This window comes from Dunckerocampus dactyliophorus, chromosome 5 (assembly GCF_027744805.1).
Source record: "Dunckerocampus dactyliophorus isolate RoL2022-P2 chromosome 5, RoL_Ddac_1.1, whole genome shotgun sequence".
Classification (NCBI taxonomy): domain Eukaryota; kingdom Metazoa; phylum Chordata; class Actinopteri; order Syngnathiformes; family Syngnathidae; genus Dunckerocampus; species Dunckerocampus dactyliophorus.
The window spans coordinates 27565315-27592700 of NC_072823.1; the positions used below are offsets into that span (position 1 = coordinate 27565315).

At 39.1% G+C, this 27386-nt stretch overlaps 1 protein-coding gene and 1 long non-coding RNA gene across 4 annotated transcripts in view; both read left to right on the forward strand.

The window, feature by feature from the left end:
* The window catches only part of LOC129181168 (uncharacterized), a 58103-nt gene extending 40362 nt beyond the window's left edge, over positions 1–17741 (forward strand). For all 3 annotated transcript variants that reach the window (XR_008570380.1, XR_008570379.1, XR_008570381.1), the window contains 3 exons: positions 2064–3955; positions 4154–13827; positions 16071–17741. This is a non-coding gene — a long non-coding RNA (uncharacterized LOC129181168). The remainder of the gene's footprint in view (positions 1–2063; positions 3956–4153; positions 13828–16070) is intronic.
* A 2397-nt stretch (positions 17742–20138) lies between these two features.
* pparab (peroxisome proliferator-activated receptor alpha b) overlaps positions 20139–27386 on the forward strand; it is a 39973-nt gene continuing 32725 nt past the window's right edge. The window contains exon 1 of the mRNA XM_054777788.1: positions 20139–20348. The gene's annotated coding sequence lies outside the window, so the exon portion shown is untranslated. The remainder of the gene's footprint in view (positions 20349–27386) is intronic.

Consider the following 27386-nt stretch of genomic DNA (forward strand, 5'->3'; position numbering starts at 1 on the left):
CTTCGGTCCCAGAGTAGACTGCTTCAGAGGTCTAGGGCTGTCCCTTAGTGCATCTGCACGTTGGTTCTGGTAGACATCTTGCTCATTGACTCAAAGTGGCTCTGGTCTTCAGTCAAGTTCACGCATATTCAATATTCCTGAGAACTGAGTACTTGAACACATAGGCTGGTCTTCGTTCCGAGAGTAGACTGCCTCAGAGGTCTAGGGCTGTCTGTTAGTGCATCTACTGGTGGACTTGCTCATTGACTGGCAGTGGTTCCGGTCTTCGGTCAGGTTCACGCATATTACATATTCCTTGTTCCTCATCAAAGTTTCCTTTTCCGCTGTCACGGCCTTTGTCCAGGCTCCACCTTAGTCAGTGTCTCCCGTGTTACATCATGATCTTGGAAGTCTTAAGTCTTACACGGCTAAACTTAATGGCCAGTCATTAACTTTTAGCTAATGTCTGAGGTATAGTCTATTACTTTTAAGGGAACCATGCTCCCAGTATTTGGGTGTGGCCTTGAGAGGTTGTGTATAGTGTCTTAACAAATAATCGGAGCTCTAAACCCAATCCTAACCCCCCTAACCTTAACCCTAACCCGCTAACCCCAACCCTAGCACCATTAAACCCTAGCCCTTGTAACTCTAATTTGGAGGAAGGAAGCATGCAGCAACATCTGTGGAGGTTTGGAGGAGCCCTAAACCTACCGCTGCCTTACTCAAAACCCTAGACCTCACCCTTCAGCCTTAAATTGTCTAAATTGCCCGTAAATGAAATCATTCAATATTGACAATTAGCCCATACCTTCATCGTCTACTTCTAGTAAAGTGTGTGACTAAAGATGGGTGATGATATCGTATAGTATACATGGAGCTCTCATCATTGCTTACGCTTAATTTGACTTCTTGTCCATCAGCTCCTGCATAACCACTTAAGCCACAACCGGTCATACGGGCTCCTATGGCCGGTCTGCGTGCAAAAAAATGTAAGAAACGCGTGTGTGACGTGCAAATTTCCGAGCCGTAGACTCTGGGGACAGAGGTTTTTTGTCATGTCAAACAAACTCTGTGGGCGCTTTGCTTTTTGTCAGGTTGCACGACAAACTTACGCACTGTACATCTTTGTGCATCGTCCGTGTGTCTCTCGTACGTTTTGCTGGTGAGCAGAATGTCAATTTTTTTCATACGTCGCACTTGTACTCTTCTGTGTGTAAGCAACCAGCCCCGCCTCCACCCACCAAGACAAAGAGACGATATGACAAAAGGGCTCACTCCGTTCATGCCATTGTTCAATGGAACATACGCGCCAGGGTGCTGAAAGCAATGCACAGAGTGAACTCTGTCATGAGGAAAACAGACACGCATGAGCATGGCAATGTATTGAGGCCGGCAAAATTCTGAAGTTCATTTTCGTTTATTGTGTGATTAATTTTCATTTTTTTAATCACCCCAGTTCTAGTTCCTGCGTGACATTTTTTTTTTTTTCTGACCGAGAAATCTTGTCACGTTTTAATCTCCCAAGATCTTGTGACACCCCTAGTAATTAGTGCGGCCAACGGACGTTCAGATATGTTGTACATTCTCCCTGCATGTCGAGATCTTACTTCTTCATCGTCACCACAACTACGTTCTCCATGAACAACAACAAAAACGGAGCGATTTGGGTAACGCCAGAACTGGCACGGCCAAAAAATTCGTACTTCTGGTTGTGACCTAGGCGTTAGTTAGCAACATAACTCAAAGACAAGCTAACCAATTACACTCTCGGCTAGCAGAGAAGACAACTTAGTAGGATACAGTATGTGTTAGTCGGCTTGCAAGGTAACGCAGAGAGTATCGGCCGAAAAAAAAACACAAAGCAGTTACATTGTGTGGTGTTAACTCCCTAGCTAACTAGCAACATCTTACCAGAGTGAACTGAATTACACTGTTTTGTGGTGCCAGGCGAGAGAGAAAATACGCTGTAGAGCTACAGTGTAAACTAGCAGTTGTCTCCTCTGGGATACCATAGCTTATAAGCTAGCAGTTGTCTACTCTGTGCTATGATAGCTTACCTTCTTTTTCCTCCTTTTTGTTTTTAGGAAGTTGTGACTTGGTCAACCACTGCCACCAAGCTGTGAAACCATGAGCGCTGTTCATTGACGTAAGTACCAAACGTGTTTTATTGTTGTGAAAAGCGCCACCAAGCTAATAATGACCTTATTAGACGCACAAATGCCATCTTCAGCCCTAATTGGCCGCGAGGCGCAGCTCGACTCCGCTCTAGTGAGAAAATGGTTTCCACTCTCTTGCCTTCCAGCTCCGCGTCGCCATTTTGTGCGGCGCTGCCAAAGGAGTCGGGCAGCGAGACGAGAGGGAGGAAGAAAGCAAGCGGGCGCGTTAAAAAAAGAAGCCGCGGGAGGGGGCGGTGCAACACGGACCATCCTGTGTCTTAATTGTGCACATAAAAACTTGACCTCTGGATGCTTCCTTGCTGGAAAAGCGGGTGCTCGCGTACCTGTCTCCACCCGAGCTGCAACACACTACAGTGTTAGCGGGAGCCTCGGCCCCCGGCATGCACTCGCTAACCTCAGGCCCCGCCCCTCCAGCCTCCAGCAAGCTGGGCTTAAATGCCAGGCATTTGATTACATGCGCAGATGTTAGTCAGATCCTCCCAACTTTTACTCCGACTGTCTCTTGCAAAAAAAAAAACTTAAAAAAAACAACCTCACACCAGCTTTTTATTTTTTAAAGGAAATGTGTGTGTGTGTGTGTGTGTGTGTGTGTGTGTGTGTGTGTGTGTGTGTGTGTGTGTGACAGAGAAAGATGGCTGCCAGGAAGGAGTTGGCCTCTTAAATATTTCAGATAATGGCGTTTCTTTGGAAAATGTTGCTGATATTTTTTTCATTTTACCTCAGCTGCTCTGAGTTCAGGCAGAGTTTAAACAAGAGACTGGTGTGTGTGTGTGTGTGTGTGTGTGTGTGTGGGTGTGTGTTGACACACAGAATAGTGCAGCTTGATAAGCCTACTGTAGAGTACATGCAGCTCATGTGCTAGTAGGCACACCTGCTCACTCTTTACATTTACATTTATGATTGACACTTTTTAGTCTGTGAAATAAAACCTGAAACTCTTCATTTTTTCAATACTATATTCAATACTGTATAGGTCACATATAAATAACAATAAAATAATAATTAAAATATTAAAAATAGTTGAAAAACCAAATAAACTTAACAAATTTGCTATTATTGCTATTTTTTGGATAACATTTGGACAGTAATCTCCAAAATTATTCATACCCTGGCAACCTTTTTTTTTCCAGTAATATATTTAATACTGTGTCGGTAAAATACTATAAGTACAATAAAATGGTAAAATATAAATACAATAAAGTAACTGGAAAATATTAAAATATTAATAAAATAAAATGTAACAAATATTTTCTATTATCGCTATTTTGGACAATTTTTTTTTTAGATATTTTTTCAATACAACATTTAATACTGTGCACGTAAAACATAAAAACAATTAAATAATAATGAAAGCATTAAAAATAGTAGAAAAAATAAAATACATATTTGCTATTATCTCTATTTTTTGTGCAATAATCTCAAATTATTCACACCCTGGCAACATAGACATTTTTTTTTCAGTATAATATTTAATACTGCGCAGGTTAAATACAGTAAAATATATATTCAATAAAATAATAACTAAAATATTATAAATAGTCGAAAAAATAAAATACATGTAACTAATATAGCTGCACCGTGGCCAAGTGGTCTGGAGATGGGTTTGACTCTCCGCTTGGGCATCTCTATGTGGAGTTTGCATGTTCTCCCCGTGCGTGTGTGGCTTTTCTCCGGGTACTCCGGTTTCCTCCCACATTCCAAAAACATGCATGTTAGGTTCATTGGAGACTCTAAATTGTCCATAGGTATGAATGTGAGTGTGAATGGTTGATTCTCTTTATGTGCCCTGACATTGGCTGGTGACGAGTCCAAAGTCAGCTGGGATAGGCTCCAGCACACCCGCGACAATAGAAAATGGATGGATGGATAACAAATAATTGCTATTATCGCTTTTTTTCAACACAACATTTTATACTATATACATAAAATATCCATCAATCCATCTTCTATGCCGCTTATCATCACTAGGGTCACGGGTATGCTGGAGCCTATCCCAGCTGACTTCGGACCACTAGGCCACCATGCGGCCCCGACGTAAAACATAAATACAATAAAATAATAATGAAAATATTAAAAATAAACCAAACATTTGCGATTATCCCTATTTTTTTGTGCAATAATCTCCAAAATTATTCATACCCTGGCAACATGAGAGAATTTTTTTTTCAGTACAATACTTAATACTGCATAGGTTAAATACAATTAAATATAAATACAATAAAATAATAACTAACAGATTAAAAATAATAAAAGTATTGGATATTATCCGACACAATCCGACACAATTGTGCAAAATGCTGCTTTTGTTTTTTTTTTTTTTTAAATCAAAATCATCCGATAAAATCAGGCATTTCGAAAAGACAAATATTTTATTTAAAAATTGCACAAAAAAAAAAATACTTTTGTGAATATTTTGATAAATAATTTTAGAATAATTGCATTTATAAGTCCAACACGATCGTGCAAAATACTGATTCTTTCAAAATCATCCAGTCAAATCAAGCATATAGAAAAGACAACAAATTATGAATATTTTATAAAAAATTGTAAGAAAAGAATTTTTGTGAATATTTTAATAAATATTTTTATGATTTTAGTCCCGAAACGATTGTGTAAAATACAGATTTTAATCAAAAATATAGAAAAAAAATTGTGACTATCTTAATAAGTATTTTAAAAATAATTCTATTGGTGAATATTTTAATAAACATGTTTTAAATCATTTTATTTCCCAGCTACTCACTTGAACTCAATGTATTTGTATGCTGTATTTGTTTGCTGTCATAAAACCTTTATTAACGGCATCGATAATATTTCAAACTGACATTTTAACATTCCCAACTATCATAAGTGTCAAAAGAGGTTGAGCACGCCACTGAATAAAACCACAAACAAGTAAAAGTACTCTGTATTTTACTACTATATACTGTGTGTGTGTGTGTGGCCTGTAGTCATTTTGCACACAGCAGCAGATTTCGACTGTAGGTGCAAAATATAGGAAAGCAACCCCCCCCCACCAAAAAAAAAAAAAAGCCCATTTAGTTGCTTCTCGGGTTGACAGTCAGTGGCTTGATTTGCAGGTCAGAATGTCCCCTTTGGCTTCCTGATGGGGGAGCCTCATATGGGGGGGCATTTAATTGTAAATGCTTTGTGCGTAAGCGTGCTGGTTGTGTGTTTCTGGGGCGCATATCTCCGCAGCGTCAGCAGATGGCAGATGGCAGGGCAACATGTAACATATCACGCCTCGTGGCGGTGACGCACAGCACTCGCGTGTAGGCACAAGTGCACAGACGACGCGACGCCACAAACATCATCCCCATCCAACACGCGGGGGGGGGGGCTTATTCTGAAAATGTCTAAATCAGGGTGCATTGCTTTTATATTGTGCTTGATTTTGGCAGCGTCGCCCGGCCGGAGCTGATAGCTGCTGCCAAGCTGCACAATAGCTCGCCACTGCGGTTAGCTAGCGCCGCACTCCCAGGCCACGTCGCCGCTAACTAACCATGGCGGCGGCTCTGACGACAGCGGGGGCCGTAAACGGGACGGTAATGGTCTCCTCAAGGTTACAGACACCTCCAGTCTGCCCACTCCAGCGGCGGGTCTCAAGTTCACATGCAGCCCATTCCGGAGAGGTATGTCGCGGTGGGGGGCGGGGGGGTGTTTAAATATATCAAGCGACAGACGAAGCTTGATGGGGCGCTGCCCGTCGGGTGGGTGGAGCGGAGCATGCAGACTAGCAACGTCCATCAATGTACCTGTCAAAGGTTGGAAGACAATTTGCTATGCTACTGAATGAGAGAGTGTCTCCAACTCCTTTTTATACTAAAAACAAAGAAATTTGTTGTATTTTTGCAATGGAAGACACACACAAATAGTGTTTTGAGGAGAAGACATAATTAGTATCATGACACATAGCAAAATTGTTCTGTGACACTTGGAAGAAGTTAGAATTTATCCCTTGAACGTGGTGACTTGCCTGTGGCACAAAAACGAGCTCAGAACTAATTTGCTTGTTTGTTGTACAGAAAATGTGACTGTGGTAAAAAGTCACACTGGGAGTCCGAAGATCGGAAGCTAGGCGGATAACTCCAGCTACGCAAAGCGTGTAAACAAAGATGCAAGAAAAGTCGAACAATAAGGGAGCGATCAAACACACTGGCATCGACTGGCGTAGCCTACGTCAGGTGAATGAAGCCACGGGAGTTTTACAGACTGATGTTGATTCTCGCAGCAATGCTTGTCGACTCAATGCGGGTGTTTGCAACCCTACGTGGCACAGCACACGTACATGCAGGGTTTGCTGCCTCACGCCGCTCAGGTTTTCTGATCGGCTTTGAAAGGCCCATCACGTGTTTTCTACGGAAATCGGCCGATACTTGATGGGAACATCTGTAATATTACCATTATTAACATGCAGTGTTTTTAAGTAAAAAATAAATAAATATACCGATGGAAATAATGAACATATGCACACGACTTTCTTTACTTTAAAACTACTTGTTTTTTTTGTATTAAGTGTCATATTTTCCCGTAGGAAAATGAAAACAAGCTACACAAACAACTTTAAGTCATAAAAAATGCTATAAATAATGGACATGCACACATCTAACACTATCTAAAATATTGTTTTTGTACCATTTTTTTGTAAATTTATACATTTCTTAAACGTTTCCCATCGGCGATAATGGCAGTAGAAATAATCTGCTCCTGTGTCAACACGTGTCCACCCTAAAACCTTTATTAACTCTGCAGGCAATGTTTTGAAGTGTCATGTTTCACATTCTTAACTGTCACACAAATGGAAAAACGTTAAACCAGCCTGCTAACAGTATACACTGAAACTGAAACAGTCTGTTCCCGGGTCAACCTATGGCCACTATAAACTCATTAACTGTACAGCAAATGTGTTTTATTTTCACATTCTTGACTGTCATGCTAGTGCAAAAAAACCCACACACATTTAAATAGATTAATAAATAAATAAAAATGGAAACTATCTGTTCCAGCGTCAACCTCCTGCCCGCCTGTAAAACCTACAAGTGTGCAGTAAATGTTGAAAGTAATATTATAAAGTGTGTGTGTGTGTGTGTACATACGGCTTGTACAGTAGAATGCCACATTGACTCCTATTGATTTGCATGCACGACTTGAATGCTATCTACATCATGTGTAGGTGACTGAGAGGTCAGCCTGTCTGAGCTGAATCCCCCTGTGCCCCCCCACCATGACATGCGTAACAGGACCTGTCCATGCTGCTTCCTCCTCCCTCGCTGCTGTACCCACCCCCCGCCCCTCCAGTCGTGGTACATATAAATAGATGGCTCATGCCTGCTGTGGTGCTACCCTCAGGGGGCTGGGGGGGGGGGTCGGAGCCATGCTTTCTAAACGCTCCACCTCGTCTTTCTGCTGGATTCCTTCTGTCTGCACTGGACTCGTTGCAGGGCAAACATGCTAATAATGCGCGCCGCTTAAATACACAAACAGGCAAAACTGGGGGATCACGTTGCTCGTATCACCGTCTAACCTGTACGAACATGTAAGGTACAAATGATCATTTGCATGCGTACGCTTTTAGTATGTGTACAGTGGAACCTCTTCAAGTGGAAAAATAAGTTAACCACTGTAAAATGTAAAAAACATACACACTGGAGTCGCCAATTTTGAAAAAGTAATGCGAGAGTGAGTCACGGGGCTGACGATTTATAACATTCTTAATTGGTATGCATGAATTACGTTAAAATTTTTTGCGTGATTAATGCATGCACATCATGTCAAGCCACACCTCTCGGTTATGATGGCAGACTGAGGAACAACAGCCTTTCCACACAGTCACACAGAGTCTGAATCTTTTGTACCTTTATTCTGACCGGAACACATCAACAGCAGTACAATTCCAACACCATATATGCAAAGTGGTTTTTAAATTACACGTATTATTAAGGGAGAAAAACAATCCAAACCTACATGGTCCTGTGTAAAAAGTGATTGCTCTAACTGGTTGGCCACCTTTAGCAGCAACAACTGCAATCAAGCGTTTGTGATAACTTGCAATGAGTCTCTTACACGCTGTGGAGGAATTTTGGCCAACACATCTTTGCAGAATTGTTGTCATTCAGCCACATTGGAGGCTTTTCCAGCATGAAGCGCCTTTTTAAGGTCATGCCACAGCATCTCAATAGGATTCAGGTCAGGACTTTGACTAGGCCACTCCAAAGTCTTCATTTGGTTTTTCTTCAGCCATTCAGAGGTGGGCTTGCTGGTGTGTTTTGGATCATTGTCCTGCTGCAGAACCCAAGTTGGTTTCAGCTTGAGGTCACCAACAGATGGCCGGACATTCTCCTTCAGGGTTTTTTGGTAGAAAGCAGAATTCATGGTTCCATTTATCACAGCAAGTCTTCCAGGTCCTGAAGCAGCAACACAGCCCCAGACCATCATACTACCACCTCCATATTTTACTGTTGGTATGATGTTCTTTTTCTGAAATGCGGCGTTACTTTTACGTCACACACCTTCCACACACCTTCCAAAAAGTTCAACTTCTGTCTCGTCAGACCACAGAGTATTTTCCCAAAGGTCTTGGGGATCATCAAGACGTTTTCTGGCAAAATTGAGACGAGCCTTAATGTTCTTTTTGTTCAGCAGTAGTTTTTGTCTTGGAATTCTGCCATGCAGGCCGTTTTTGCCCAGTGTCTTTCTTATGGTGGAGTCATGAACACTGACCTTAACTGAGGCAAGTGAGGCCTGCAGTTCTTTGGATGTTGTTGTGGGGTCTTTTGTGACTTCTGAGTCGTCGCTGTGTTCCTGGGAAGGTTCACCGCTGTTACCATGTTTTTGCCATTTGTGGATAATAGCTCTCACTGTTGTTCGCTGGAGTCCTAAAGCTTTAGAAATGGCCTTATGACCTTTTCCAGACTGATAGATCTCAATTAATCGCAGTTAAGCTATCTTTTAACAGGGGGCCATGTAGGTTTGGAGGTTTTTTCTCCCTTAATAATAATAAGCATATTTCCCACATAGTTGCAAATGGTGATTAATCATGATTATTTTGTATTTTGAAAACTGCTATTAATTTGATTAAAATGTTGAATCATTTGACAGCGCTAAAAATACGTTTACCCCCTGTTGCTAGTGAAACACAGCAGTAATAGGACTGCTAATAGGCTTCCAGGGTCAAGCTGTGGCCAACCTATATTAAGTGTACAGTCAGAGTGTTTTAAGTCGCGCTGTAGCTGTCTACAAGTGTAAAAATAAGTTAACCACTGTTAAAAGTCCAGCGAAAAAACACAAGCACGGAATGTACGGATGGTTGAGTAAGTGTAAGAAAGAGATTAGGGACTGTTAGGAGAAATGGATTTGAATCATACGTAAACTTGAAAGTTTAAAAAGAAGTGAAGCACTATTGATCGGAGAAATGGATTTGAATCATACGTGTTAAAGTGGTTGCATAGCCATTGAAGAAAGGTATTTGAATGCTAGTAAATGGTGTTTAATATGGTGTATTGCACACGTTGTACAGTTACTGTGTTTATGATGGTGCATTGTACACACTGCACGTGTGTGTCAGTGTCCACGTGCAATACGAGCGTCCACACAACGGACAGTGAAACTTGCAGATCACATGACAAGGTTAGGACAGTGAAGCCCATAGATCACATGTCAAGGTTAGAGCACTTTGTCGGGGTCTACCGCTGCACTGACACTTTTTATTGATCTGCAGCACTTAAGACTATTTAAGTGTGATTGGATCAAAGTGCCTTTTCCAGTCTCTCATGATGGACTTGTTGTGCTTTTACGGCTTTGTCCGTGTGTGTGGGACATGGCGTGCATAGAGAAAGGCTTAAGGTGCGAGACCCGAGCAGCGATCGCTTACAAGGTCTCCGCTTTCACGTCTGAGCTTCTTGCTGAGCTTGCACACGTCTAAGAATCCCTGCTGGCACTCTTCATAGCAAACAAGTGTTTTTAGCTTCCAGTCTGCTTTAATGTGTGTGTGTGTGCGTGCATGTATGGATGATAACTTGGAAGCAGACTAACAAGCTGTATATGAGAATGAACCATACCCACTCGCCGCATGCTATCACCTGACAGAGGAGAACTCTTTTTTTTTTGCAGTAGGTCCTTAAAAAATTCTGGGTGGGTTGCCAACAGCAAAAAAATTACGTAAATAAAAGTTATTTTATTTTTTATTTTTATTTTTTTACACATTTAAGTCTATTTTATTATGTATCTTTTTTATTTATACCAATATTATTTTTAATTTTATTATATATATATATATATATATATACATATATATATATTTAAATTTTTTTTATTATTATGACTTATTTTATTAAATTGTAAAAAAAAAAAAAAAAAAAAGAAAACTAATGGAAATCACTTACTGTAGTGTGGGAAAAAAAAGACTTAAATAAGAGTGTAAAAAAAAGATAAATAAAAATTCACTTTTTAATAAAAAAAAATACTTGAAATTAAAAGTGACTTAAATAAAAGTGAAAAAAAATGTATTTGTATTTTTTTCACTTTAAGTCCATTTTAATTTTATTTTTTCCACTCTAAGCATTTTTTTATTATGTATTTTTATTAGTGTAAAAAAAAACGAACAATCACTGTAAAAAAAAATGTAATCAAATCGACTCAAATAATAAGTGTAAAAAAATTAATAAATAAAATGGACTTAAATAAGAATGTAAAAAAAAGATAAATAAAAATAGGATTCACTTACTGTATATTTAAAAAAAATTAAAAACGTTAGAAAAAATAACTTGAATAAAAATGCGTAATGGCCATTGGAAAATGTGGGTCCCAGGTTGAGACCATTGGAGAACCCCTGTGTGAGAGGATCTTTAACTCAAGGTTTTTTTCTTGCAGTATGTCCTTAAAATCAGTCAAATGCTCCTGTCAGAGAGAATCTTTCAGGCGCGTTTTCGTCCTAAAAATAGCAGACTCCTATCCTATTAAGCACCTGTCATACTACTGTTTTTTGCAGTAGGTCCTGAAAAACAGCAGAGGGCTCCTGTCATTTAGGGTCTTTGACTAGCATTTTTGCGGCAGACTTTTAAAAACAGCAAAGCACCCTAGTTATGTGATCTTTGTCTAATTTTTGCAGTAGATTTCTAAAAATAGCAGAGCGCTTCTGCTATATAGAGGATATCTGATGATTATTTTTGCAGTAGGTCCTTAAAAACAGCAGAGTGTTGCTGTCATATGGAGGATCTTTGACAGGCATTTTTGCGGTAGGTCCTTAAAAATAGCAGAGCGCTGTTGTCATATCGAAGATGCCTAAAAACAGCAGAGTACCATATCAGGTATCTATCATTTAGAGGATCTATGAGCTGTGTTTTTGCAGTAGGTCCTTAAAACAGCAGAGCACTAATGTTTTATAGAGGATCTTTGACTAGTGTTTTTGCAGTATATTCCTCCCAAAAAAAGCAGAGTACTCTTGTGTTAAAGAGGAGCTGTTTTTTTGCAGTAGGCCCTTAAAAACAACAAGAGCATTCAAATAGAGGATCTTTGACCAGCCTTTTTGCAGTCGGTCCTCAACAATAGCAGAGCGCTGTTGCCATATAGAAGATCTTTGAGATGCATTTTTGTCGGAAGGTGCTTAAAAACAGCAGACTCCTTTCGTATTGAGCATCTATTATATAGAGGATCTTTGACCTGTGGTTTTTGCTGCAAGTCCTTATAAGCAGCAGGGCACTCATGTCTTATAGAGGGTCTTTGACTTGTGTTTTTGCAGCATATCTCAAAAAAAAGAGCGGAGCACTCCTATCTTAAAAAGGATCTTTGACTGAGTTTTTTTGTTTGTTTTTGTCCTAGGTCCTTAAAAACAGCCAAACTCTACTGTCTAGAGCACAGGTGTCAAACTCAAGGCCTGGGGGCCGGATTTGGCCCGCCATATCATTTTATGTGGCCCGCGAAAGCCTTGAAATAGTGCATGTCAAAAGGACACTTATTTTAATATTTAAAAAAATATTTGTGTATCTATTGTAATTTTGTTATTGATAGTAATTTTGTCTTTGCTTTTTTAAGCTTTATTTTCTATATTTTACTTGCATACTATTGTAAAATTATATTTATATTGTATTTTTATATGTATGCGGTATGCTATAATTTTATATTTTTTTATTTAATATAAATGTATTTAAATAAGTAAAAAAAAAATTGTATATAAAAATATTTTTACAATAATATCAAAAAATGTAATATTTAAAACATTTGTACAGTAATTTAATAAACATTTACCGTTACATTTGCAATAAATAATAAAATTATATATTAAAGTAAAAACTAAATTAATATTACTAACAAAAACAACTTTAATTTTTTTTTTAATCAAAAAGACAACTTTTCTTGCTAAATGTATTTGTTGTCAATATTGACCGAGAACAGTAGAAAAAATTGTTTTTTGTTGCCAAATCCAACTTATGACTTTTTTTTAATTAATGAAAAATTTATGTAATAATTAACAAAATTCTAAAATAGAATTATAAAAAGTGGCCCTCTGAGGATAACCATAACTGTGATGTGGCCCACGGTGAAAACGAGTTTGACGCCACTGGTCTAGAGGATCTTTGATGTTTTTTTTGCGGAAGGTGCCTGAAAACAAGACCCCTCCTCAGACTCACATTAAGCACCTATGACATAGAGGATCTTTGACTCGTGTTTTTGCAGTAGGTCCATAAAAACGGAGGAGGCTTCCTGTCATTTGGAGAATCTTTGACTGGCATTTTTGCAGCAGATGTTTAAAACCAGCAAAGCACTCCCGTTACCTGATCTTTGCCTAGTTTTTACAGCAAATTTCTAAAAACAGCTCTGGTCACTTTGAAGATCTCAGTAGGTCCTTAAAAACAGGAAAGCACTCCTTCTATCTTTGACTGGAGGATCATTTTTGTAGTAGGTCCTTAAAAGCAGCTGAGTGCTCTTGGTGTAGAGGATCTTTGAGTAGTGCTTTTGTAATAATTGACACCGCACTGGAGTGCCAAGAAGAAGAAAATGACTATTAGAAGAAAACGTGCTGTAAACACCAGCGGAGCCTTGATCAGTATGATGTGAATTTGGTTTAAATTGTATTTTGTTCCAGTGAGATAACGAACATTCTGGGGTTTTTTGTCTTCAGGGGACGTCTGCGTAGATGTTTGGACCTGCACTGGTGTCTCAGACTGTCCTTTGGGGTGAGGTAGTAAGTTGTATAGTTTTAGGGTCACACCCTTCCTGTCAGATAACTATACAACTTACTGTCTTTCCTGAAGCGGCTGGAATGTCTTCTCAGCAACAGTTTGTTACGCTGCAGCACCCCGCCGTGGTGGATGAGTGTAACTGCACCTTGATCGATGTTTGCTCTCTATGACCTTTCAGTGTTGCACTTCTTTATTACCGCAGCCAAGCATGATGTCATTGCTGCTTTGTTCTTCTAAGTGATTGTGTTAGTCCTAGTTTGAGGTCATGTGACATAACCAAGAGAAGACTTCCTGGTGTTCGTACGGGGTGAGGTAGTAGGTTGTGTGGTTTCAGGGTAGTGATTTTGCCCAATCAGGAGATAACTATACAACCTACTGCCTTCCCTGAAGGGCAGCAATACGTCACCAGGTGCCAAGCCAAGCCAAGCCAAGCCAAGCCCAGCCAAGCCAAGCCAAGCCAAGCCCAGCCCCCACTCTAGCAGCTGCACGTGCAGGTAAACCCACGCACACAATACTTAACGTAATTGTTTTGCTCTGAATTTGAATAAAAGCTTTGACGATATCGTTCTTGTGCTGTTTTTATTTATTTTGTCCTGCACATGTTAGCATTTTCAATATTTTTGCTCTAAATTGAACTTTCAAATAAGTCAGTTTGATTAGTTACAGTGGTGTGAAAAAGTGTTTGCCTCCTTCCCGATTTCTTATTGTTTTGCATTTTTGTCACACTTATGTGTTAATTTAAATATTAGTCAATGACAACACAAAATGCAGTGTTTAAATGAAACTTAAGACAGCAGGTAGACAGCAGAATTGATGGTTCCATTTATCACAGCAAGTCTTCCAGGTCCTGAAGCAGCAAAACAGCCCCCGACCATCACACTACCACCACCACATTTTACTCTTGGTATGATGTCCTTGTTCTGAAATGCGGCCTTACTTTTACGCCAGATGTAATGGGACACACACCTTCCAAAAGTTCAACTTTTGTCTCATCAGACCGAGTATTTTCCCAAAGGTCTTGGCAATCATGAAGATGTTTTCTGGCATGTTTGCCTTCATGTTTTTGTTCAGCAGTGTTTTTTGTCTTGGAACTCTTCCATGCAGGCCATTTTTGCCCAGTGTCTGTCTTATGGTGGAGTCATGAACACTGACCTTAACTGAGGCAGGTGAGGCCTGCAGTTCTTTGGATGTTGTTGTGGGGTCTTTTATGACCTCTTGGATGAGTAGTTGAAGCGCTCTTGGGTAATTTTGGTTGGCCGGCCACCAAAAGGTTCACCACTGTTCCATGTTTTGGCCATTTGTGGATAATGGCTCTCATTGTGGTTTGCTGGAGTCCCAAAGCTTTACAAATGGCTTTATAACCTTTTCCACACTGATAGATCTCAATTGATCTCAGTTAAGTTACTGTATGTTTTAACACGGGGGTAATCATTTTTTCACACAGGGCCCTGTAGGTTAGGATTTTTTTTCTCCCTTAATAGAAGTTTCATTTCAAAACTGAATTTTGCGTTGAGTTTTGTTGTCATTGACTAATATTTTAATTTATTTGATGATCTGAAACATTCAAGTGTGACAAACATGCAAAAAATAAATCAGGAAGGGGCAAACAGTTTTTTTTCACACCGCTGTACATGTTTAAAATATAGTTTAAAAATTAATATATGAATGGCATACAAATAAAATGCAACTTTATTGCCACTAATTATGTACATATTTAAAATGATAATGCATTGTTTTTGCCATTGTTCTAAAAGCAATGAAAAGTTGAACATTTGTAGTATTTGGTAGAGTATTTTAAAATATATACATTTAAATCAAAATATATACATTTAAATCAATACAATCAAATATGAACCTAAAATTGAATATAGGTTGTTTTGCCACTGCCACAAATTTATAACTAATATTAACAAAAAAAATTTTAAAAAAAATTGAATAGTCATGGATGGAAAAAGTGATTAGACCAGATTCTTCGCTTTCTTCTTCATTTTAATGCCTGACACAACTAAAGGTACCTTTCTTTGGACAAACATAAAAATGACAAAAAAATAGCTCATAAAAGTTAATTTTTTGGCAGTACAATGCTTTAGCTATTCATGTACTTGACTTTGGTTACTATCAAGAAAACCATGGAAGTTGCTAGATATCAGCTCTTAAATGAAACTCTTATGAGCTATTTTTGTTATCATCATATTTGTCCAAACAAATGTACCTTTAGTTGTAAAAGGCATTCAAATGGATCAATAAACTGAAGAAACACGGTAAAATCTAAAATATGAATGGAATAAAACAGAACACAACTTTATTGACATTGTTGTAGAACCAATGCTAAGTTTTTACATGTTTAAATACATTTAAATATGTAACATGACCCCGCGACCCTAATGAGGATGAAGCGGTATAGAAAATGGATGGATGGATGGATGGATATATAACATTAAGTAAATATTACAAATGTGTACATTTAATGAACCACTTACATGCAAATAAACATGTATTATAGTGAATTTGCATATTGAATGATGTGTTTAAGTGAATAATGCTAACTTCCATTTATAATTACACGCGTTTCTTACTTAAAGCAGCTTATTTTTAATCAATGAATGAGATGCTAGCAATCATAGCACAGTTTTCAGTAGTGGTGAGGTCATGTCTAATGCTTTTGGTCGTCATTTTTAATAGGATGTGCAGGTGTACCTAATAAAGTGTTAACAGCTCCCTCTTGTCTCTGAAAAAGGGTGGAGACGGACGTCCTTTGCATTCCCTTTCGCTGATGCAGCATGATGTACTGTGTGAGACGACGTCTTCGTGTCCTTCCTGTCTGTCGTGTCTGTCGCGGTTACGAGTCTAAAGGGACCAAAAGGGACGGGTGAAAAGGCCTCTTCATGATGAGGTCATAGGTCATCTTATAGACTGAGGCTTGAGACACTTTGATTTGTGCTGAAATACAATGGTTTCAAGTATGACCTGCGATTGGATATTTATTGATTTGTGCTGAAATACAATGGTTTCAAGTATGACCTGCGACTGGATATTTACTGACTCCGTAACAAGCAATAGTAGCTTTAAATTAAAAAAACAACAACAACGTAAGACTGTGGCAGAGTAGCAACAGCGTCATCTAGTGTACGTCTCTTGACACGTCCTGTTATTAAAGTCACCCGTCATTATTTCTGCTAATGGCCTTTAATGCCTATTTCCCTTGGACATTTATCTTCGGCACGAGAAGTGTTAGTATTATTATTGCTAGGAGTATTTCCTAGGGTATGAACTTGAAAAAAAAATACATACTGTAGTTGTTCTTTAGTCACTCTTGAACAAGTTATACTCATTTTCATTAGCTCTGCTAATGACTTTTGACTGGTAATGCCTGTTCCCTTATTAATGTAAACAAGTACAGGATTAAATTATTTAATTTATGATAATACCGTAAATCACGGTGTATAAACCGCACCCCCAATTCAGGCTCACGGCGGGGAAACTTTTTTTTTTTTTACTTCATAAATGCTTGCCAACTCTTTCATCTCAAATCAACATGCGTAAAGGTACTAAGCAATTTCAAGAAGAAGAAAGGAGAAATCTGCCGTCCATCAATTCATCTGCAATGGAATTCATGTAAGAAAAGTTTGCCGTTAACTTGCCGATGATGTCCGCTCTCCCACGCCGGATGACTGACTCGTCCACACCGTGCTGCCGTCCTGCTGCCCGGTTCCCAAAGTCTTCTGCATACCGGCAGACGGAGAGTTTGAATGCTGCTGTGAAAGATCGCCGTGGCATTTTAGCTTTAGCTGCTTTAGCTTTAGCCTTGATTTAACGGTAGCTAATGTTGGTTTAGCGGTGACGCGAGCGGGGTTCTGCGCATGCGCATCAGTTATCCATGTATTGTACATAACACTGCATTGCTTCAGTGTGAATTTGAATAAACTCCAACGTTGTATTGTATTTTAAACCATCTGCAATGTTTTAATGGAAGCTAAGGTTAGCTTCAGTGTATATAGAGATCGTTTCACTGTGTGAAAATACAAACAGCAGTCAGATAAGTGAAAAAGAAATTGCACTTTTAGCAACTATACGGCAGAGGGCGCTAAAGTCAAAGCAACTGTCTGACCCACAGACGGCTATTCTAAAGTCTTCTTCTGGTCAATTTCTGTCTGGTCACAGACTTGTCATCGTGTATAAATCGCACCCCGATTTTTGGCGTCTTACCGGTGGGAAAAAAGCGCGGTTATACAACGTTATTTACGGTAATAAGCATAATAACTAAATAACTTATTAATACTTATTAATTACCAGTTTTTAATTAAATTGTATTCATTATTTTTAATCACCAAAGTTGTACTTGTATTATTTCTACGAATGATGATTTAAAATTGAATGTAATGAATGTAATTTTTGTTATTTTATTTATTATCAACAGTATTAGTAGTAGTGGTAGTAGTATTGTTTTGATTAGTATTATTTGTTATCATTATTGTGTATTTTATTACAATTATTATTTGTAGAGGATGAATATATCATGTATACGTAAGTAATAATTAAAGACTATGAATTTGTTTAATAAAGTTGTACTAATTTTCAGATTGCCTTGTTGTTAATGATGATCATTATGAAAGTAAAATGATGTATCATTAAATGTATGATATACATGAAACCATAAAACATTTATCAGTTTAATATTTTGTTTAATAAATTTAATATTGGGGGGGTATTTAAAAAACAAATCCTTCCTTTAGCCATTGCTACCCCTGCTAATATTACTACAAGTATAATAAAATACATTTTAACCATAAAACGTTTTAGAGCAGCAGTTGAAAACCTCTACTGTGCTAATCATTTGCAGTGAAGCTTCTGACCAGCAGGTGGCAGCAGAGATCGGTTTTGATTTAGTGTTGCAGCGAAGTCGTCGTCATACGTGGCTCGAAGTAGGACTGAAAATGATACACTTGGATGACACACTATGAGAAATGAGAGTCTTTGACTGGCTTCAGTTTTGCACTCCTTGCAGCACAGCAGTGAGAAAAAACATGTTTCTGCCAGCAAAAACGTGCCGGAGTGAGAGGCTGCACATCATCAAAGATTTTCCCCAAGAGTCACATAAACAATGCTTTTGATATTCGTCACCTTTGACCTGTTTATTAAAAACCAATCCGGTATAGTTTAGGGATGAAATGACAGGATTTATTGGCCCGCGGGCCGCCAGTTGGACAAAAAAGTTGTGTTGAGTAAAAGCGTTCAAAGGATCTGCCTGTTATGTCCATCCTGCTGGGGAAGGGGTCAGGTGGGGTCACAGTGGTCCCAGGGCCCACACTGAGGGGGGGTTCAACCAGGACGTGCCACCAGGCGGAGAGCCAGGCGCTGTTAGCGGAGCCAAAGATGTGGACAGAATGTGATGGAGGGCTCAAATGAGGAAAGAAGAGCGCTGAGGGGTGCAAATGAGTTCAAGTCTTGACTGTCCTGCAATGAAATTCATTTATAAAAAGTAACACTGTGGTTCTCATTAAGTTCAATAGAAAGTCTGCACATTTTAATTATTCCAAAATTCTCCAGCTTCATCTGTCCCATGGATGTTTTTGAAGAATGAAGTGGTCAATGTTACTTTAAAAACAGAAAATCTTTAAAAATATGCTTCTTTTAAAATCGAGTTTAAATTGAGTTTTAAAATGTTTTTTTTTAACAAAAGGAAAACTAAAGTGGACATGGAGTTTCCTTTTTTAAAAAAAAAATATTTCTTAGCACAACAAGTCTAATGGAGTAGTCAGGTTTTTCAATTTTTATGTAAAAACATTTTTTTGTGTTCCTTGTTTAAAAAAAGCACAAAAAAATAAGTCAGTCTTGAAATAAGTTGAATAAAGTGATTTCAGATTATTACTATTATGTGCCATAAAATAATATATTACTATCCTATTGATTCTTATATTGCTATATATTTTCATGAACGCTGTTTCTGGTTATTTAATTTTGTCATTAATAAAACCTCAAGCAATTCAATGACATCATAAGATGTTCAGTGGTGGAGTGTTTTTTAATAATAGTAATACAGTAAATATAGTAAATATTCTCAAAATAATTCCAAACATATGTACATATTGCTATTATATAATTAAAAAAATAATGTATAATAATACATATTAAAATAATATATAACAATAATTAAAATAATATGAAAAAATTAGAATGCTGTTAGAATTAATAAACAATTTATGAAATGTTTGCCCTTTTTGTTGCATTATTGCATATTTAAATGATAAATAAAATGTATTTATATGGAAAGAGTGCACGTTTTATAGTTTGTCAAAATTTCCTAGCTTAGTTTTTGTGTGGAAAAATATCCTTTAGCAACCCTACAAAAGGGCTTTAAAAAAATAATTAAATTTCATTTCATTTTTAATTTATTCTAAAAAAATATATGTATTTGTTTTATTATTGTTATTTTAAAATGTTTTTGAGGAAACACTTTTTAGTCCAAATAAAAAAATAAGCCAAGCCATGGAGTAAGTATGCAATAATAATAATAATCTATTATTAAACTTGAATGGCGTCATAGTATGGTCACGGTGTGTGTGTTTTGAGGTTTTATGGAGATGGTCCTTGGTTGACCTCCTGAGGGTCATATTGGGACATCACTGCTTTTGGCTCTAGCCTGAGAGGGGGGGGCTCTTTTGGACCCCCTTCATCTTTAAAGAGGCGGTCCTTCGGTATTGGAAACTTCCTATTGGCTGACAGTGTAGGTGTGTCAGGGAAGAAGAGCGGAAAGGGGGCGGGCTCTCTCGCTTGAGATTGCGTCGTCACTTCCGGCGGGCGTGAGCCTCCACGGCCTTGCTTTTGTATGGACGTGCTTGCTGGGTTTGACAGCAGCGAGCAGGCAGAGCTGCTGAGGAACAAAACAAAGACGTGGCCGCCTTCTGATTTAGTCTGGTTCTCCTCTTGCTCGCCACTTTCTCTCCTGATCTCACCCGCTTGTCGTCCACCAGCACCTGGAGACATGCTGGCTCCTGTTCGGACTGTCTTTATACAGGTAAGACGTTTGTTTTTAATAAGCGTGCACTCCTCCTGCAGTTTTCCTTCCTCGTTCTTATGCATTTTTGACACAATTTTCCAAACACATGCACACTCCATACTGTTTTTCCACCGTGCTCTTATTACATATGTACGATATGACAGCGTTTTTGTCTGCAGGCTAATCTGATTTCAGTTTTGCACGCATGCGCATATCAAGTGCAGCCTACTCAATAAGCAGCATGCCTCCAGTGATGTAAGCTAACCACCGGTAGCCAAGACAAAGCAATTAACTTGCATTGCGATGGTGCAAAATGGTGCGTGATGACAGGAAACACAGTCTTGCCCGGGATTAATGCTTAAATATCTCCCAATGAATATCATTTTATTAGTCAGTGATTGTTTGATGATCAAATCAACTCGAACAGGACTAAAATGCATCACAATAAACCACATGACATAGTTCTCTTCTCTTATTGGTTACCAGAATATAAACAGGAAGAGGCTTGACTGTGTGGACGAGTGAGTCCATTGACGAGTGTGTGTCCAAAATCTAGCCTTGATGTTGGGAATTTAGACAGTTAAGTGCTTTTAGTAACACGCCATTTTGTGTGTGCATGCAGCTTTAATGCAAATAAGCTGTGTTTGCCTCAGACAGAGTGTGTGTCTCGAAGAAGCGCTTTTGTCTATTGTATCCACTTTTTTCACATATACACTGTAACTGCACTAGTCCAACGGGATAGATGCCACATATCGCATATGACAACGTTACAGTAAAGACTGGGACAGGACGTTAGCAGCACTAGCATAGCTATGTGAGCTCACATTACATTTCAACAGCAGCGTCATGCTAGGTTAGCCTATCGGCTGAAGAAATGGTCAAACTTGCACCTCCTGCGTCTGCAGCAGACTGTCGCAGATAGTTGGAAGAGCTTTAAATGTGCTTAAGGTAGAGCTTAATTTTAAGACATGTTGCAAAGTTTTTTCCTTCATGACGGCAACTTCAAAACCAAGTGTTTGAGCGCCTCTATTCTCGAAAGTGGAGCGAGATGATAGATTTTTCCAGGAACACATATTGCTGTTCATTTAAAAAGTCACTTTTGCATAATTCTTCATGTAGCACAAATTATCTTTTGGTGATGGAGGCAAGGAAAAACTACCTCTACGCATGCCAAAGTACACCCGAAAATATCTAGATGGACCTCGAAGGGGACATCTTGAGCACAGTAGCCCAAGAAATGGTGTAAATTTGCAGTTAGATAGGAGGAATGAGACCTGATCCCGACTCGAATCTACCATTCACCAAGGATGTGTGCTCACTCTCTGTCCAAGCCCAAAGAGAACTATCAAGCTTCTATACATTTTGTCCAGGTCAGAACCTGAGACGTGTAATCAAATACATATATGTACTTGCAGGACGCAAAGAAAGAACCAACAACAAAGCGTGAGGCGGTAGTTCTCATCTCCTGTGTGGTGGAACTGGACTTTCAGGTTCTGGCTCCCCCAACGGAATTGTCTCAGCTCCATATATGTGGCTAAAGAGGCCTATTATCCGTGTGCCTAGCAACAACCACAAAGGGGCTGTACCGATGAAGGGGCGTAGGCAGGAAGATTTTTTGTAACTTCATTCATGCTATGGAGTGCATGAGAAAGTGGAAAGGAAAGCGTAGCTCTCTTTGACCACGTGGCCATTTCATTAGCAATATGATGTTGTGGTAGCAGGTAAGGGGCGAACTTGAACTGTGCAAAAATGCAAAAGGTGTTTGGAGTGCATGTGCATAGTGTTTGTGTACAAAGTGATATGGCGCCCCTACAGGCCTGGCATGCATACTACAGCCTTTTTAGCCGTGTCTGCAGGACCGTGTTGTCTAGATGCAAACTTTCTTCAAAAACACGAAGGCAAAAAGTTCACATTTTACGAGTTGTTGTCATGTAAACGCGCCCTTATTGATCTGTTCGACTCGAAAAGGTCAGTAATACAACTTCAACACAGGATCAGGTGCTCTGCCGTATGTTTTTATGTGATTTGTCATCCAGACTCTGCCCGCTAATACACCTGCAAACTGCATCCTTTCACATTTTTATTGGCCACTTTCCTTTCTTATGCAACTTGCGACCTCTACCAACAAGCTGTGACATTCATCTTGCCCCGCATGTCTTCTTCTTTGAGCCTTTGCTTATGTCCAAGCCCTCGTGGGTCTGAATAGGATTGGGGCCCTCCAGCCAGACTTAGAGTAAGCAGCTCTGGAGGAGATTGTCTGTGCTAATGATCACCGAGGGTCACTCAATGCTCATCATGCTGTCTCAAAGAAGGCTTTTTTTCCCCCCTGCACTTTGTTGTTGAGTCCTTGTTATGACTTTGCGATTAAGATCTATGACTCGGGGCAGCATTCCACTGCACTTTTTTCGAGTCTCAGGTTGTTTCCGGATTCCCAGTTAATTGGAATGTCGCATTATGTCACTCATTCATGCATGCGCTTCGTCTTTAACAGACAAGATACCTCAGAAGCGTCATCAGGTGGAATACAGCGCCTTTCGTTCAATTTAAACCTGACACGGCTTTACTGATTGTTAAAAATAGATGCCGAACAGCTCATCATGAGTTAGTGGAGCCATGAGATTTTCCCCTAATCGTATTTTAAAAAATTGCAAATGAAAAAATACATAAATATAATAGATATAATAGCAAAACAGTCATAATAATCAGTTATGTAAATGATAAGAACAACAACAATGCACCACATTAATATTGCAGACATTTCTATGTGCAAAAAACATGAAAATGAATGAACCAATTTATTTAAAAAATACATAAATGTAATTGCAAGAATTTTTTTAACGTCCAAAAATATTGTAAATAATAATAATACATTGCATTTATTCAACATTATTATTTATTCAGCATAGCACAGGCTGCTACCTCTTAACTTGGGTCTTTTATCATTTTTGTTATAAAGTTTTTAGCACAACTTGGTGCATTGTGTCCATATGTTATCAAGCTGATGGAACTGTGAGTAAAGTATCTACCTAAAATAGGATGATGAAATAAATAATCAAAATTACTATAGCAATGTTACAATGACAGTAACTAACTGATGAAAACAAATAATACAACAAATCTTCATCTTAAAAATATTGAACAATACGTTTTTGGTGTCCAGGGTTTTTTTTGTTGTTGACTTTATTCAATCAATTTGCTTTGTCCCCTGTGACACAAAGCTAAGCTCTTTTGTTCGGATATCTTAGCATGTATTGACCTACAATGGATTGGCTTTAGCATCTTCAGTGCATAAAAGTGGCCCCCGCACTCTTCATTCTTGATGGATGCAGCCCTGTGTTTGTTTGTACACCCCTGCTCTAGGAGGTAAAGAACTAAAGTATTGATTGGTAAATGTCTGCACATGTCTATATGGGCTTCTTTGCTTGTTTGGGCCCCACAGAGGCCTTTGACCTCCGTGTATGTATGCCACGCATGGCCGTGCTGGGGGTCAAAGCAGGGCAAAGCTTGTTGTGGATGAGAGTTGCTATTTGGGCGAGTTACGCATGTAAGACAAAGCCACGAATCAGCTGTGGGGCTTTGGAGCGAACCCTCGTGATCGTCTGTGATGTGATGATGTGGTGTGAACACGCGATTGCGCAATACCAACTACTTTCTGGCCGAACGCGGGGACTCCAAAGGAAGGGACATTTGGTTCTCGGTGATTGTGGCGAGTGCGGCCAACGACACAAGTTGGTGTCCTGCGTCTTTTTGGCAGGCAAAACGGAGAGACGCGGGACTCCGATGTCACGCTGGAAAATGTAATAAGAGACTCACAGCTGTCATAGCAAATAGAAATGTTCTCCGCTGGTCTCTCTGCTGCGGATGGACAGTGCCAGTCATTTATGCTAATTAGTCATTGCAGTGTGAGCCGTCCTCTGCATGCCACAGGACGATGGTATTGAACCTTGGCACAGTGGCTCAGTGGATGGAGCAGCTGGTGGAAGTGTTAGAGAGCTGCTACAAGAACATTCTCCTTGTCTTTGGCACTGTGGCTTTGATGTGTTCCTTGTGGCGGGGGTCACATGCAGTCTTTCTATCTCTGGAGGACGTGAACAGCGCAAAAGGTTTATTGTGTCCCTGCGTTAATCCATAGTTGGACCAGCTGTTGCATCGCTAACTGAGCGCGCAAAAGGAAAGGAAGTGAATCCTAGCGTGCTAAAGTGGTAGCTCAAGAAGATGCTTTATGAAATCATCAACAATCCATCTACAAATGTCTTTTTTTTTTTTTTACACAACTTTGATATGAAAATGTTTGGGTATTGTTATTTTTCCCAAGAAAAAAAATAAGCACACAAACTACCTCAAATATGGACAGCTAGCATCTACGTGACGGAGGTCACAGCCAAGACAAGTAAGCCCACTTTTGACAAATGTTGAACAAATATTTTGAAGACAGTGAAAGTGCTGGAGTGCACAAAAAGACATTTAAAGAAACAAAAAACACTTAAAATACGGAAACCTAAAAGAATACTGTAATAATAATTAGTTAATTAGGTCGACATCCAGATGACGGCGTTCATAGCCAAGATAAGTAAGTCCACGTCTGAGAAATTATAAAAACTTCTTGGACAAATATTTTCAAGACAGTGAAAGTGTTTGGATTTGCAAAAAGACCTGTAAAAAAACCCAAAAAAACACCTCAAACATGGACACATAACATCCACATGACGGCGTGCGCAGCCAAGATAGGCAAGCCCGTGTCACGACAAATTAACAGGCTAGTTGGAGAAAGCGCCTGAATGTATTCCTGTTTGTGTTTGTCACCGCAGCGTTTAAAATCTATGCAGTCACATTTCACGCAAAGCGCGTTGCAGCAAGCACGGGGCCAGTCTTAGCAGGCAGCATCAACAGCCAGCCCAAACTCGACCAGATGACGTACGGCATTCACGTACAGTAATTTCACGCCACTTTGCACTTTGGATTCTGCGGCTTTACTTGACCACAGTTTTACAAAAATATATTCATTAACAAATCATGCTGTTTTGTGGTTGACTGCGGCCTATTGAGCCTATGAGTCAAAAAATAGGCACATTTAAGCACATTTTATGTATTTTTTTTGCCTAAATGAAACATTTTCAAGCATAAAAATGGCTACAAGAGCTAAAATACAAATATAAAGCATTCAGAAGACTCATTTAAAGAGGCTGTGATGATATGTAGAATTCTACACTGGTCACTACGCCAAGCTAAAACTCCACTCTGAGCCGGCGTTACTTCCTGTCCGCCTCCTCCACTCAGCTCCCCTATCACCAAAAGACATTTACAGCAATACACACAAGCCTGAGTCTTGTTTATGTCTTATATGTCTTATTTTCTCCTATTATGTCTACTATATTAGGTAATAGGAGTGTAAAGATGACTATTGGTGTTATTTCAAGTTTAGAATGCTTGAATAATGTTAAAAACTCTATTTAGAAGTTGGTAAATAGGTTTTCTATGCTCTAGCTACGAAAATATTCCATTTATAAGTAGGGAATTTTACTTTCCGGAAATTCGGGGAAAACAACAAATGGTCCTCGACCACTATCTATTTGAATTGAAAAATATATTGTCAAATATTAGATTCAAAATACGATTAATTACAAAGCCTCAAATTAATTTGATGATGTTTTTCAGTCAAGTCCCACCACTATTAAAAATGTACAAAAACTGTTTTCATGTTTTTGTGGGTAAAACCACAGTAAAAAAAAAAAAAAAAAAAGTTTTAAAACAGTTTTTAAAATGTGGTTGTCTATTTCCTGAATTTGTACAAAACATACATAAACCCAACTTCTGTAAACAGGCCCTTTGCTGAGGGTGTAATTCCGTGTGACGACCCGGATAGAGAAGCGCATGCAAGGCCAGGCAACGCTCCAAGAGCGCAGCAGTTTTTGCACAATTTTACAGATTTACAGTTTGGGTGACCTCCAGGGAGAGCAAGAGATCCATAACGCACGTCTTGCTGTGATGATGGTTTTGGACATAAAACGAAAAGTCATTTGGATCATCTGGATGGTCCGTGTTGCTCAAGGTCAGGGTCAGCGGTGTCAGACCGTTTTGGCATCTGGCGACAGCGAGGAACAGTTAGTACAATGCTGGTTGCGTAACGTGCTAAGCTGAGCCCAGTCTGGACTGTGGACCAGTCTTACCTAGAGACTGTGTCATCTCTATTTGAACACCCCACCCCACCCCAACACCCACTCGCTTGCTGCTGACGCATCGCCTTCTATTTAAAGCAGAATCAGTGTGTGGCATCACGTAACTATTTTTACCATCTTGCTGCTTCTATATTCTGGCTTATTGCAGTCATTTTGTCTGTCATCTTAATCTTCGTTAATTATGGCTAAACTAGCAAATTGAGGAAATTGTACATTTTCTTTCCGCATGTAAATGACATTAGTGGCGCCCCCTTATGGTTTGTGATCTAAGTGCTTTGGAGGACATGCCAGCATACTGTACATGTAGTACAGATATCCTCAACGTTTATAATCATTAGACAAGTGTGCAATGACTTATGGAGTTGCTGAGTCCCAACCATTTTCCCTGATGGCTGCCATGTTTTTCTCAAATTTGATGTGCTTGTCAGTCCCCTAAAAGGTGCGTACCAAATTTTGTGGTGATTCGGAAAAACGTTTTGTAGAGTGTATGCGAGAAATTTGAAGTCAATCCGACCTATGGTTGGCCAACTTTTGGGTTTAAAAGCAACGTCACCATGTAGTGCAGGGGTGCCCATTACGTCGATCGCGAGCTACCGGTAGATCGCCAAGGTAGTTTGGGTCGATCGCGTAAACGTCACTTTGTAGTTGTCATATGACATCAGTCAGCTGACATTACGCTCCCCTCCTGATTCGCGCTTGCTCCCCCGCAGCGTTTCAAGCTACACACGAAAATGCAACTTTCATCTTTATTAATGTGATTATGGATGAACTAACTCTGCGGTAAGATGTCTATATCTATGTCTACATCTATATCTATATCTATAACTATATCTATAACAAAAGCTATCTGTTCACTTGTAGCGGCTAGCTACGTAGAAAA